Raw genomic sequence first — 13825 nt, forward strand, 5'->3', positions numbered from 1 at the left:
ACCCCAAAAAGAATCCTATCTTCTTTCCACCCTTTCTAAAAAGTAACTAGTTGGGTGAAATATCATGGTTAACACTATACATATGCAAAGAATATGTCTACCTCTTCTCTATGGGCTGGTAATGTAAATATCATAGAATACACTCTTGCTATCTCAGGTCATTTTGCTTGCCCCCTCCAACTGATCAAAAATAAGAGTAGGTAGAAGCTGTGAACACCAGAATAGCTGCTGAAAGAGGAAACCCAACAACACTAGAACCATCAACAGATAACAACAGAAGAATGTGAAAGAGGGAGTGGAAGCCACACTAACCTCAAACCAGGACCTATCTGAAAATACAACAAAATGGTGGAGAAATTACCTAGAACACACAACTGAACAAGAGAAAGAGAGAATCCTCAAAACTTTGTACACACAGAAGAACAAGCTTCAACACAACCTACCCACTCCTGCACAACAGAATACAAGTGGTGGTTGACAGAGTGTCCAACAGTTAACCAACTGGAGGGAAGGACCCACCAAAGAAAGACCCCAAAACAATCAAAACCCAAAGATATACACAGAGCCAACATAAAGGACAGGCTAACACCACTTAGATCAGGAGTTCAAGGAGACAGAACCACAGAATCTCACAGGTATTCTACCACAGAAGTTCATGCCATAAAACCAGGGAGTTAGAACAAATCAATTTAAGAAGCAGAGGCTAACAAGAAGAGTTTCAAAAACAATGGGAAGACAAAGAAACAATCCCCAATAAAGGGAAAGGGGGAAGCCTCATAAAGAATGCTAAATCCCAGCCCTGGCTGGTGTAGCTCAGTGGATTGAGCTCGGGCCTGCGAACCAGAGCATCGCGGTTCGATTCCCAGTCATGGCACATGCCTGAGTTGCAGGCCAGTTCCCAGCAGGGGACTCATGTGAGGCAACCATACATTGATATTTCTCTCCTTCTCTCCTTCCCTCCCCCTCTAAAGATAAATAAATTAAAAAAAGAAGAAAGATTAAAGAATGCTAAATCCCAAAGAAGCAAAATACACATTCCTTTCAAATGTACATAAAACATTTTCAAAGATAGACCACATGACAGGACACAAAACAAACCTCAAGAAATTCAAGAAAATTGAAATCATACCAAGCAATTTCCCTGACCACAAGGAACTGAAACTAGAAATCAACCCCAAGGAAAAAGTTCCAAAACACTGAATGAATAGATTGAATAATATGCTATTAAACAATCAATGGGACATACATGAGATTAGAAAAGAAATAAAAAAAATCTGGAAACAAATAAAAATGAATGCACAACAATCTAAAACTTATTGGACACAGCCAAGGAGTCTAGAGACGGAAGTTCATAGCAATACAGGCCTACCTAAAAAAAGATAGAAACATTTCAAATAAGCAACCTAACCCTATGCCTACAAGAACTCAAGGAACAACAACAAAGAAAACCCAGAGCAAGTAGAAGGAAGGAAACAACCAAGATCAGGGTAGAATTAGATGACGTAGAGACTAAAAGCACAATTCTAAAGATCAATGAATCCAGGAGCTGATTCTTTGAAAAGATAAACAAAATCAACAAGGCTTTAAGCAGATTAATCAAGAAAAAAAGAGAGAGGACCCAAAGAAACACAAATGAAAGAGGAGAGATTACAACTAACATCACAGAAATACAAGGGATTCTAAGAAATTACTATGAAGAACTGTATGCCAAGAAGTTTGAAAACTTAGGTAAAATGGAAAAATTTCTAGAAAAATATAACATTTCAAAACTCAATAAAGAAGTAGAAAGGCTGAATAGACCAATAACTCCTGATGGAATTGAAATTGTAGTTAAAAAGCATCTGACACACAAAAGCCCTGGACCAGACAATTTCACAGGAGAATTTTACAAACATTTAAGGGAGAGCTAATCCCCATCCTCTTCAGATTATTTCAAAAAATTCAAGAAGACGAAAGACTCCCAAACTCTTTCTATAAAGCCAGCATAATCTTAAGCCCAAAAGCAGACAAAGATATAGCAAAGACAGAAAACTTTAGGCCAAATTGCTGATGAACATACATGCTAAATTCTCAATAAAATATTGACAAACCACATCCAGTAATATATTAAAAACATCGTACACCATAACAAAGTGGAATTCATCCTAGGAATGCAAAGATGGTACAATATTTGCAAGTCAATAAATGTAATACATCACATAAACAAAAGCAAAGACAAAAATCACTTGATAATATCAATAGATGTGGAAAAGGCATTTGATAAGGTAAAGCACCCATTTATGATAAAAATACTGAGCAAAATGGGAATAGAGAGAGCATTCCTCAACATAATAAAGGCCATGTATGAGAGACCTACAGCTATCATTATATTCAATGAGCAAAAACTAAAATCTCTCCCACTAAGATCAGGAACAAAACAAGTTTGTCCACTTTCACCACTCCTATTCAACATAGTGCTGAAAGTTCTAGCAACAGCAATCAAACAGACAAAAAACATAAAGGGCATCCATATTGGAAATGAAGAAAAAAACTGTCATTGTTTGCAGATGACATGATAGTATACGTAAAAAATCCAACAGGCTCCACCAAAAACTACTCGACCTAATAAATGAATTTGGTAAAACAGACAGATACAAAGTTAATACTCAGAAATTAAAGGCATTTTTGTACACCAATAATAAAACATCAGAAATAGAAATCAGTAAAAAATAATTTCATTTGATATAGCAACAAGAAAAGTAAACTACCTAGGAATCAACTTAACCAAGGTGGTAAAAGACCTGCACTCAGAAAACTATACAACACTGAAAAAGGAAATTAAAGAAGACACAACCAAATGGAAGCATGTGCCATGCTCATGGATTGGAAAAAGCAACATCATCAAAATGGCCATATTACACAAAGCAATTTATACATTCAATATGATCTCTATTAAAGTACCCATGACATATTTCACAGATATAGAACAAACATTTCAGAAATTTATATGAAACCATAAACAACCCTGAATAGCTGTAGCAATTTTGAGAAAGAAGAACAAAGCAAGAGGAATCACAATACCTGATAACAAATGCATTACAAGGCCACTGTAATAAAAACAGTGTTGTACTGGCATAAAAACAGGCACATAGACTAGTGAAACAAAACAGAGACCCCAGAAATAAACTCGAGTCTTTATGGTCAATTGATATTTGACAAAGGGGGAAGAAGCATAAAATGGAGCAAAAATGGCCCTTCAACAAATTGTGTTGGAACATCTGGACAGCTATAGGCAAAAAAAGTGAAACTCAATCACCAGCTTACACAATACAGAAAAATAAATTCAAGGTAGAAAAACAATTAAATATAAAGTGTGACACCATTGAAGTCCTAGAGGAAAACATTGACAGGACAATCTCAGACAGTCTACATAGCAATATCTTCATGGATATGTCCCCTAAAGCAAGGGACAGAAAGAAAAAAATAAACAAATGGGACCTCATCAAATTAAAAAGCTTCTGCACAGCTAAAGAAAATAGCATTGAAATGAAAACAGAGCCAACCGTATGTGAAAACATATTTGCCAATGACACCTCGAGCAAGAGCTTGATCTCCAAAATATATAAAGAACTCACACAACTCTACTCCAGGAAGATAACCCATTTAAAAACCAAGCAAACAACTTGAACAAACACTTCTCTAAAGAGGACATACAGAGAGCCCAGAGACAAATGAAAAGATGCTCAGCATCACTCGCCATCAAGAGAGATACAAATTAAACCACAATTAGATATCACTTCACACCAGCCAGAACAGCCACCATAAACACAGCAACAAAGAAGAATTGTCGGGGAGGTTGTGAAGAAAAGGGAACCCTAGTTCACTGTTGGTGGGGATGCAGATTGGTGCAGCCACTGTGGAAAGCAGTATGGAATTTCCTCAGAAAACTAAAAATGCAACTGCCTTTTGACCCAGTAATTCTGCTGCTGGGATTATATCATAAGAGCACTGAAACACCAATCCAAAAGAACCTATGCACCTCAGTGTTCATAGCAGCACAATTTAAATAGCCAAGTGGTGGAAGCAACCCAAGCACACATCAGCAAATGAGTAGATAGAAAATATGGTATTTTTACACAACAGAATTCTACACAGCAGAGAGAATGAAGGAGCGTCTACTCTTTGTGACAGCGTGGATGGAATCGGAGAGCATTGTGCTAAGTGAAATAAGCAAGGTGGTGAGGGACAAATGCTATATGATCTCACCTTTAACTGGAACATAATCAACAAAAGAAAAAAAGCAAATAAAATATAATCAGAGTCATTGAAATTAAGAACAATCTAAAAATAGCCAGAGGGGAGGGGGCATGGGATAGTGGGAAGAAGGGTTTTTAGGAACTACTATAAAGGACACATGGACAAAACCAAGTGGGAGAGTGGAAACAAGGGAGGGAGGGGAGTTTGGAGGGGATGGGGAGAAAATACACAACTATAACTGAAGAACAATAAAATAAATAAATAAGTAAATAAATACTTAATAATAAAAAATAAACTGCAGTTTTCTCATTTGTAAAACAGGAATTCCAATTTCATCATTGTAAGAATTATGGGAAATATGTGTGTCTAGTTCTTAATAAATAAGAACTTTGACTCCCCCCCCCCAAAACAAAAACCCTAAAAGAATAATTATGCTTGGCTTGCAGGCCAGGTTCCCACTAGGGGGTGCATGAGAGGCAACCACACACTGATGTTTTTCTCCCTCTCTTTCTTCCTTTCTTCCTCTCTAAAAATGAAGAAACAAAACCTTAAAAGAAGAGAACTCTGTAATGTAGGAAAGTAAAAATTAGTATCTACATAAGTGTGGTTTGAGAATGCTTGCTTATCTGCCACTTGGAAATAGAAGTCTTTATTATAGTGGTGCACTGTTCAATGTTTAGGTGTGTGCTTCTCAACAAACTAGGACTCATCCTACATCCAGTATGGACTGCCCTGAATCCACTGCTTCATACTGTCCCTTCAGTTAAACTCAATACCTCAGTTTTTGGCCATATTTTTTGTTTGTGGTAGGAAAACGCCCCCAGGTTTCAAAAGGTTTATTTTCAATTTATATATCTGTGTGTATGTTTATATATATAAACAATTATATAAATGTTTATATATATAAACAATTGTATATATGTTTATATATATATAAACAATTATATATATGTGTGCAATATATCTGTAATATATATGTGTGTATGTGTGTGTAACTATATGTATAGTGATTTATGTTTAATTATCATGTAGCTAGTTTACACTTATATTGAAGCAGTTTCTCTGAGGTCTCCCATTTGTATCCAAAACCAAAACAGTACTTTTTTTGGAAGGTGTATTACTGGCATTGTTATTTGTGTCTCCATATTTAAGAAGTTATTACAACCTCAATGGGATCAAGACCAATTCTCTTTCAGCCTCAAATATAGATGCAAAATTTGTAATCTATATGTTCTTCATCTGTGCTCCTTAACTGAATGTAAGTATAAGTTTCACTATGTGTGATATGCTTGTGGGAAATAAAATAAACTCTAGAGAGGAAACTTCACTTTATGAAATTTCTGAAGTAGAAACAGAATCTGTGTCACAGTAGTTATTTTTTTGCTTAAGTAACAGCCATCAGCACAGAGAAAATGTTTGGATAGTTGCCTGTATATTGAAGTAAAATATTCAATATAGAAAAGAAACAGTATCTTAAGTTATGTGGCATAGAATAAATAAAGGAGATGTCATTAAAACTCCAATTACGAGGGAAGACCAGGGCAAAGGAGATAATGGGGAGTGCGAGTGGCTATCATTCTAATTAAAGAATGTTGAATCCACTTGGAACTAGTTGATCACAATTGCTCTATCTTGCTACCAGTTGCAAAAGACCATGTAAAAGCTGTATATAGAACAATTTCTAGATAAGACTTCTGATACATTTCCCTCTGTCTGGAAGCATGCAGTAAAGGACATGGAGATGGATTTGTATTTCTTCTGTTATTTGTGGCATTTTTGTTCCTTGTTTCACATATGATTGCAGAAAGACAGCACCCAAGGTGCACAGAAGAGCAGAAGGGGCAACCTAGATGTTTTTGGCACAATTTTGGATCTTTTTGTCATTTCAGTTAAATGAAACCAAAAAAAATAAACAAAAAAAGATGGTTCTTAGCAGCTTCTATCATTTTTCCCTTTTATGTTTCCTATAGGATATTATCCTCTTTAGCAACAATATTTCCTTTTTTCTTTTTTATTGTTCTTGTTTTGGGGTTCTTCAGGAAATAACATGGTCAAGAATTCTGTCCAGGGCACACAAGCTACACAGTGAAGTGGTAAAACATTAACAAGAGTTGTCAACTGGAGCAGAGTTGGAAGAAACTTCCTCCAGTTTTTTTCTGATTCTCAGGGTGGGGGGAAAGCACATTCTTGCACAGAAGTATCACTCTGGCATCACAGATCTGGTTTTGCAAAGCTCTACATTCTGCATACAATGGTGGTACAGGAGCCTACATAAACAAAGCAACAAACAACAAATGTTGGAAAGGTTGTGGGGAAAAGGGGACCCTAGTTCACTGTTGGTGGGATTGCAGACTGGTACAACCACTATGGAAAACACTATGAATTTTTCTAAGAAAACTAAAAATGAAATGCCTTTTAACCCAGCAATTCCACTGTTAGGAGTATATCCTAAGAACCCTGAAACACCAATCCAAAAGAACCTATGCACACCAATGATCATAGCACAATTTACAATAGCCAAAAGTTGGAAGCAACCTAGGTGCCCATCAGTAAATGAATGGATCAAAAAACGATGGGACATATACACAATGAAATTCTATGCTGCAGAAAGAAAGAAGGAGCTACTACCCTTTGCAACAACATGGATGGCACTGGGAAGCATTATGCTGAGTGAAATAAGCCAGGCGGCGAAAGACAAATACCATATGATATCACCTTTAACAGGAAGCTAAACAACAAAACAAACAAGCAAGCAAAATATAACCAAAGACACTGAAATGCAGAACAGGCTGACAGGGACCAGAGGGGAGAGGGGAGCGAATTTCAGGGGAAAAGGGGAAGAATTCACAGGAACAAGTATAAAGGACACATGGACAAAAACTAAGGTGGGGGTGAGGAAATGCGAGGCAGTTGGGGAACACTGGGGTAGTATGGGAGTAAAAGACAGAAAACTGTACTTGAACAATAATTAAATAATTTTAGAGAAAAAAGCCTACAGGTTGTCAATGTGAAGAGTGGGTACTGCACAATTCTGCCACCTACCCACACTGGGACATTATGCAGAAACTGTGATGATCCTAGAAAAATTATTCTCATCCACCTTTCTACAGGATCAGAGAAAAGCATTTCTAAAAAAAATACACAAGGGAAAATGATACCTTAATGTGGGGGTGACTTTGCCCTCAAGTTCCCCCGTCCACCACGGATGAAAGTAAACACTACCAAGACATGATCTGCTTGGGTAGGAGAGGTGGCCAGTTTCTCAGAGGAAAAAGGTGGAGAGCCCACTCCTCCAGAGGCTTTTACTGGGTTGTAATACACAGGAATACAGGATAGCAAGGATCAAACAGTAGATAACATTTCAAAGAAATCTGAGGGCTTAGTCTGAGTCAGTGTCTGTCAGGAAAGGGGTTTTCAGAAACTTTGGAAGACATACTCATTTACTGCTCAGACCCTTAACATATAACTGAAAACACTTTTAGCAAAGCAAGTTGTATGGGATTTTTTTAGGAATTCTCTCTTATGCCAGATTTCTACCCAGGTTTTCAGGCTTAAGTGGATTAGAGTCAGGAGGCGCTTCTTCCAGAGGACATGGGAACTTGGGCTATGTCACAGAGCCATGGGTCAAGGGCTCATTGCTCCCTCTTTGTTGTACCCCCCCCCCCAGTCCTTCCATGATAGCCTCCCAAGTGATCGAGTCTGGCTTCAGTTGCCCCTTGCTGTGAGGAGTCTTACCTGTCTCCGACTACCAACCATGGTTTGGGGGCAAGGGGAGGAAACTGATACAGGGTTCACTACCAGAGACAAGCTTTGTCTCCTGTGGCTCCCATTCCAGAGGTCACTTGCTCGCCCTTAGCTATGGGGGGTAGTTACAACTCCTGAAACCAGGAAGAGTGGTTTCCAACACTTTAACAATACAAATGTAATGTGTCAATAAAAAGATTATTCAGGCTCCAGTGGACATCTGTAAAGTTACCAAAACCTGAGATTTAAAATGAGAAAAGCATCCTCATTTCCTCCTACATGCAGTTGAGTTTGTGTGATGGGGGACAGGGTGCATGTCCATAGTGACTGTAAAGCTTTAGGATGCTGGAATACTCTTGTCTTTAAGGAAAATCAAAGCCAATAAATGTAGCCATCACATGAAAATTTTTTCAACAAAACTTTTTCATCTCTATGTGGTGTGGCACCATTTTCCTCAATAATTGTTGCCAAGCCCTAAGCCACACAGGTTTTCTGATAGCACGATAAACCCCAAACTATATATGCTCTCTCTAAGTTCCAAATAACAAAACAAAGAGATTTCTCATGACAAATATAAATTCTCATGATGTTAACAATGATTGTGTTGCTAGGCAATTTCTAGGACTGTAGACAAATCAAGGAAACAAAACCAGCTTAAAATATTCTGGTTTTGTTGTGGATTTTTGGCACAATGCTTTTATTACAAACTATTAATACATCTAAAAATTCCTTTAAAAGTATAATTGGATAATACTCCCCCGGGACCCAACTCAAATTATACATTTAAAATTTAATCTTTTAAACTTTGCATCCATTTGTCCCTTCACACATGTTCTGAAAGCCTGTTAGTTTTGGGTTGATCTCAAGATGCCAGTTCTTTGGTGGTTCATAGTTGCTTACAATAGATCCCTCCCTGGTTCACTGTGAAAATGACTATTCCTTGTCCCTAAGGAGAGTTCTCACCTCCAGGGTACACCAGAAGTGTCCCATATGGTCTATAGTACTGAGTTTCCATGTGGAACTATTTACATTACTAGCTATCTAATCACCTATATGGCATTCAATACAATTCAACATATCCCAGTGCAACGTTTTGCTATGTGAACACTGGGCACCTTCTCAACAAAAACTGACTCTGCTCACCTCCAGATTGTGTTTTGGGAGTGTCCACTCAATTCCATGAGCTTTAATTTGCTTATGTGAAAAGGCAATATTAGTAAGTAAATCTAATATTACACCAGCCACGACAGGCTACTTCTCTGATGTCTAGTTCCTCACAAGATATATTTGAACCTGCTGTTGCTGTGCAGGTCCATGTATTTCTACTCACACTTGGAAAGCCAAGAGTCTGTTTCTTCACAGGCTTTTTAAGATGCCTGAGACTCAGAGACCCACTGTGAATCATTAAATGCACATTGAAAGCAACCTGTCATGTATTCTCAGATGTCATCCATCGGGTCCTGTTTCTTGTCCTATATGTGTGGCCAAGTTAGGTATCTCTCAAAGTGGAAATGAAGCTCTAGGCCAACTCAAATATTTGGAATAAATTTGGGTTAATTCCTCTTGTAAGAATACATATGATACACCTGCTACCTCCAGGCATGTTGTGATTCATTTAGCATAACTCAATGAAACAACTGGACACAATCCTAGGCTTTAGGTTTAGTCAAAATATCAGTCACCTTAGACATCAATGAAGTCTCTTTTTTATATGTCACAGATGGTATCCTCATAGCCTTCTGGATGAATTTCCAAATGCTGACCCAAAAGATAAGTAACAAGATTGTATACAGAATTAATTTATTTTGTGTCCATAATAAATTCTTCATATGTCTATAGAAAATGGCTTTGGATAGAGCATGTAAATGTACATGAGAAGTGCCTGGCATGACCCTGTGCTTGGTATGAGCCACTCTGAATGTGTGTCATTTTCTTTTCTTTCTCACTGAAGCAGCTGGCCTAGCCCTGCTGGCTGGCACCCTTGCATTTATCATCACTGACCTGTGCCATACAGAAAACTTGTGGCCAGAATTTATGAAGTGAACTCCACACAGTTAGGTGTGTAAAGACTGATGAGAGCACCCTGAGGAGAACACACCATTTCCTACTATCAGGGTATTTTTTTAACTCCCTCTGAGCTTAACTGCTACACCATTGGGGAATGTGACTCACTGGTGAGGCAGAGAATTTCACATTCAAACTTGAACCTGCCCCTGATAAGGGATGAAATCTTAAAGTGCAGAACTTGTTGATTATATACTTACTTGTCAGGGGGGGTCGTGATGGTGAAAACACAGGAAGGAGGTAAAGATGGCTGAAGTGGGTAGTGCTGTAGTGGTGGTAGGAAAATGCAAACAACACCAATTGAACAAAAATAAAATAATTTAAACAAATAAATAAACTAAAAACCAGAAATATACACTTTCCTCAAAAGGTAATTTTTAAACTTTTTAAATGAAATGCATTGGCACAGCACTAGTTATAATAATGATAAATATTTCAAGTGTATAATGGTATAATAAGGCAAATTTGTATTGCATTGTGCCCATCACACAAAGTAAAGTCATCTAATATTTTCCATCAAAGTTAAGTATGGTATGAGTTGTTCTTTTAAAAAAAATGCTATTTAATTTTTTCCCTTTTTTAAATTGGTGTTCAATTACAGTTATTTTTTAAATAATGCATTTTTGGCTATTTAGAAACTTCCCCTGGCCAGGTGGCCCAATTGTTTTAAGTGTTCCATTGAAAGATTGTGAGTTCAATTGGTCAGGGCACATACCTATGTTGCAGGTTTGATCCGCGTTCAGGGTGCAGAGGGAAGACAACTGATTAATGTTTCTCTGTCATATCAATATTTCTATTCATCTCTCTCTCTCTCTCTCTCCATCTCTCTCTTTCTCTCCACCTTCCTCTGTTTCTCTTTATTACTCCCTAAAATCAATGAAAAATATATTTTCACTTGGGGATAAATAAATATTTAAAATAATACTAATGACCTTATCTGCCACATTGCAACATTGGACCAGATTGCTATGAAGACCTATATAGACCATGTACAGATAAACTGCATCTTATGCATATTTTTGTACGCAGGGAACATGTTCCTATTTTTTTCCTTTTTAAATATTTAATTGATTATGCCATTACAGTTGTCCCATTAGCCCCTCTTCACTCCCCTCCACCCTGCACACCCCCTCCCCCCATTCCCCCCTTTAGTTTATAACCACGTGTCACAAGTTCTTTAGCTTCTATATTCCCCACACTACTCTTGCCCTCCCCCGTCTATATTCTCCTCACCATCTATGCTACTTATTCTCTGTACCTTCTCCTCATCTCTCCTCCTACCACTCTCCTGTTGCTAACCCTTCATGTGATCTCCATTTCTGTCTCTCTGCTCCTGATCTAGCTGTCCACTTACTTTGCTGTTCTTTTAGGTGTGGTTGTTAATAACTGTGAGTTTGCTGTCCTTTCATTGCTTATGTTTTTTAATTCCTTTTTCTTAGATAAGTTCTTTTAACATGTCACATATAAGGACTTAGTGATGATGAACTCCTTGAACTTGACCTTATCTGAGAAGAGCTTTATCTTCTTCCATTCTAAATAAAAGCTTTGCTTGGTAAAGCAATCTTGAATGTAGGTCTTTGGATTTCATGACTTGGAATACTTTCCATCCCCTTCTTGCCTGTAAGGTCTCTGAGAAATCCGCTGACAGTCTGATGGGTACTCCTTTGTAGGTGACTGTCCCCTTATCTCTTGCTGCTTCTAAGATTCTCTCCTTCATTTTAATCTTGGGTAATGCAGTTATGATGTGCCTTGGTGTGTTCCTTCTTGGGTCCAACTTCTTTGGGACTCTCTGAGCTTCCTGGATTTCCTGGAAGTTTATTTCCTTTGCCAGACTGGGGAAGTTCTCCTTCATTATTTGTTCAAATTAGTTTTCCACTTGTTGCTCTTCCTCTTCACCTTCTGGTACCCCTATAATTTGGATGTTGGAACATTTAAAGATGTCCTGGAGGTTCCTAAGCCTCCCCTCATTTTTTCGAATTCTTGTTTCTTCCTTCTTTTTTGTTTGGTTGTTTCTTCCTTCTGGTCCACTTCATTGGTTTGAGTCCCAGTTTCCTTTTCATCATTGTTGGTTCCCTGTGCATTTTACTTCATTCCACTTAGTGTAGCCCTCATTTTTTCATCTAATTTGCGATTAAAATCAACCAGTTCTGTGAGCATCCTGATTACTAGTATTTTGAACTGTGCATCTGATAGGTTGGCTATCTCTTGGTCACTTAGGAGTATTGGCTCTGGGGTTTTGAGCTGTTCTTCTGCTTGAGCCATAATGTTTTGGTCTGTTTGCCTACAGGGTGGGGCAACCCACAAATCTGAGCTGAGACACTGTATGCGGGGGTGGGGTCAGAGAGGGAGAAATGGTGTTCCACTCTATCTCAGATTTCAGTACCCTCTGCTGCTTCCCACAAGCAAATTGGGCCCTTCTGGTACTGGTTCCCAGGTGAGTGGGCTTGTGTGTGTTCTAGCACCCTATGGGTCTCTCCAATAAACTCTCCTGTGAGGCTATGAGCCTCTCCTGGCACCCTGAAAGTTTTCCCAATCAGTGCTTCTAGGCTTTAATTCACATCGCTGGGTCCCAGATCATGCAGTCTGTCTCACTGTCTCTTTTTGCCTGGTTTATCTGCACGTGAATGTGTGACCATGGTCAGCCAGCTGCCTTGCATCCTCGCTGGGTCTGCCTTTTACCACCCCATGCCTGGGATCTGCCAACCGTCACCTGCGTTCTTGGGTCAGTCCTGCAGCCACCATTTTTTCCTGCTGCAACCCCTCTCTGCTAGCCACAAACTTCACCCCTCTTACCGGTCTGGATGAATGGCTTGTTGTTGTCAGACTTCAGTACAGTTCAAGTTTCTGTCTGTTTTGATTGTGTTTTTTGTTTCTAAATCTTTGCTGTCCTTAATTTGTTTGTGTGAGGAGGTACAGTATTTGCACCTACACCTCTATCTTGGCTGGAAGTCCCATGGAACATTTTCTAAGACAAATCTTGTATGAGGCACAAATCAGGTCACAATAAATTTTAAAAATATGCCAGTATATCTACCATATTATCTGACCCCAATTGTAAGACACTTGATATCAAGTATCAAGAAAATAAAACAGAAACAACACAAATAATTGAAGATTAACAAACACTTTTTAAACAACCAATAAATTAAAGACACAACCCCCCCCACACACACACACACAGAATCTACTTTGAGACACATGAAAATAGAAAAACAATTAAATCTGAGACACAGGAAAAGCATTTACGGAAGAAAATTTATACATTTCAGGAAAACCTCAACAGGATAAAATATGAAAAACCCATTTAAAATTATTCTTGAAGAAGCCAGAGAAAACAATTCATGTAGAAGAATAAATAGAACATATATATCAGAGCACAAATAAATACAATAGGGATACAAAGAAAAGGCTAATGAAACTAAGTGGTAATTCTTTGAATAAATATTTAAAATTTACAAGTTTCTTGTAACTTGTCAAACTGGAAAAGACAAATAAATAAACAAATTTAAAAAAATTAACTGGCACTACATATAAGAATCATTTAAAAAAGCATCACTTTTGGCCAAGATGGAGGCAGAGCTAGACACTGTCCCTCCTCGCAAAATCAAAAGAAGGACAACAACAATTTAACAATAAAAAACAAATCAGAACTGACAGAAAATTGAACTGTATGAAAGTCCAACAACCAAGGATTTAAAGATGACTGGTAGGAGGGGCAGAGATGGGCAGCTGGGGCAGAGAAAACTTGAGGCAAGGCTCTGGTTGGAGGACCAGAGTGGTC

This window comes from Sturnira hondurensis, unplaced genomic scaffold (assembly GCF_014824575.4).
Source record: "Sturnira hondurensis isolate 20B ecotype Veracruz unplaced genomic scaffold, ASM1482457v3 Scaffold0025370, whole genome shotgun sequence".
NCBI lineage: Eukaryota > Metazoa > Chordata > Mammalia > Chiroptera > Phyllostomidae > Sturnira > Sturnira hondurensis.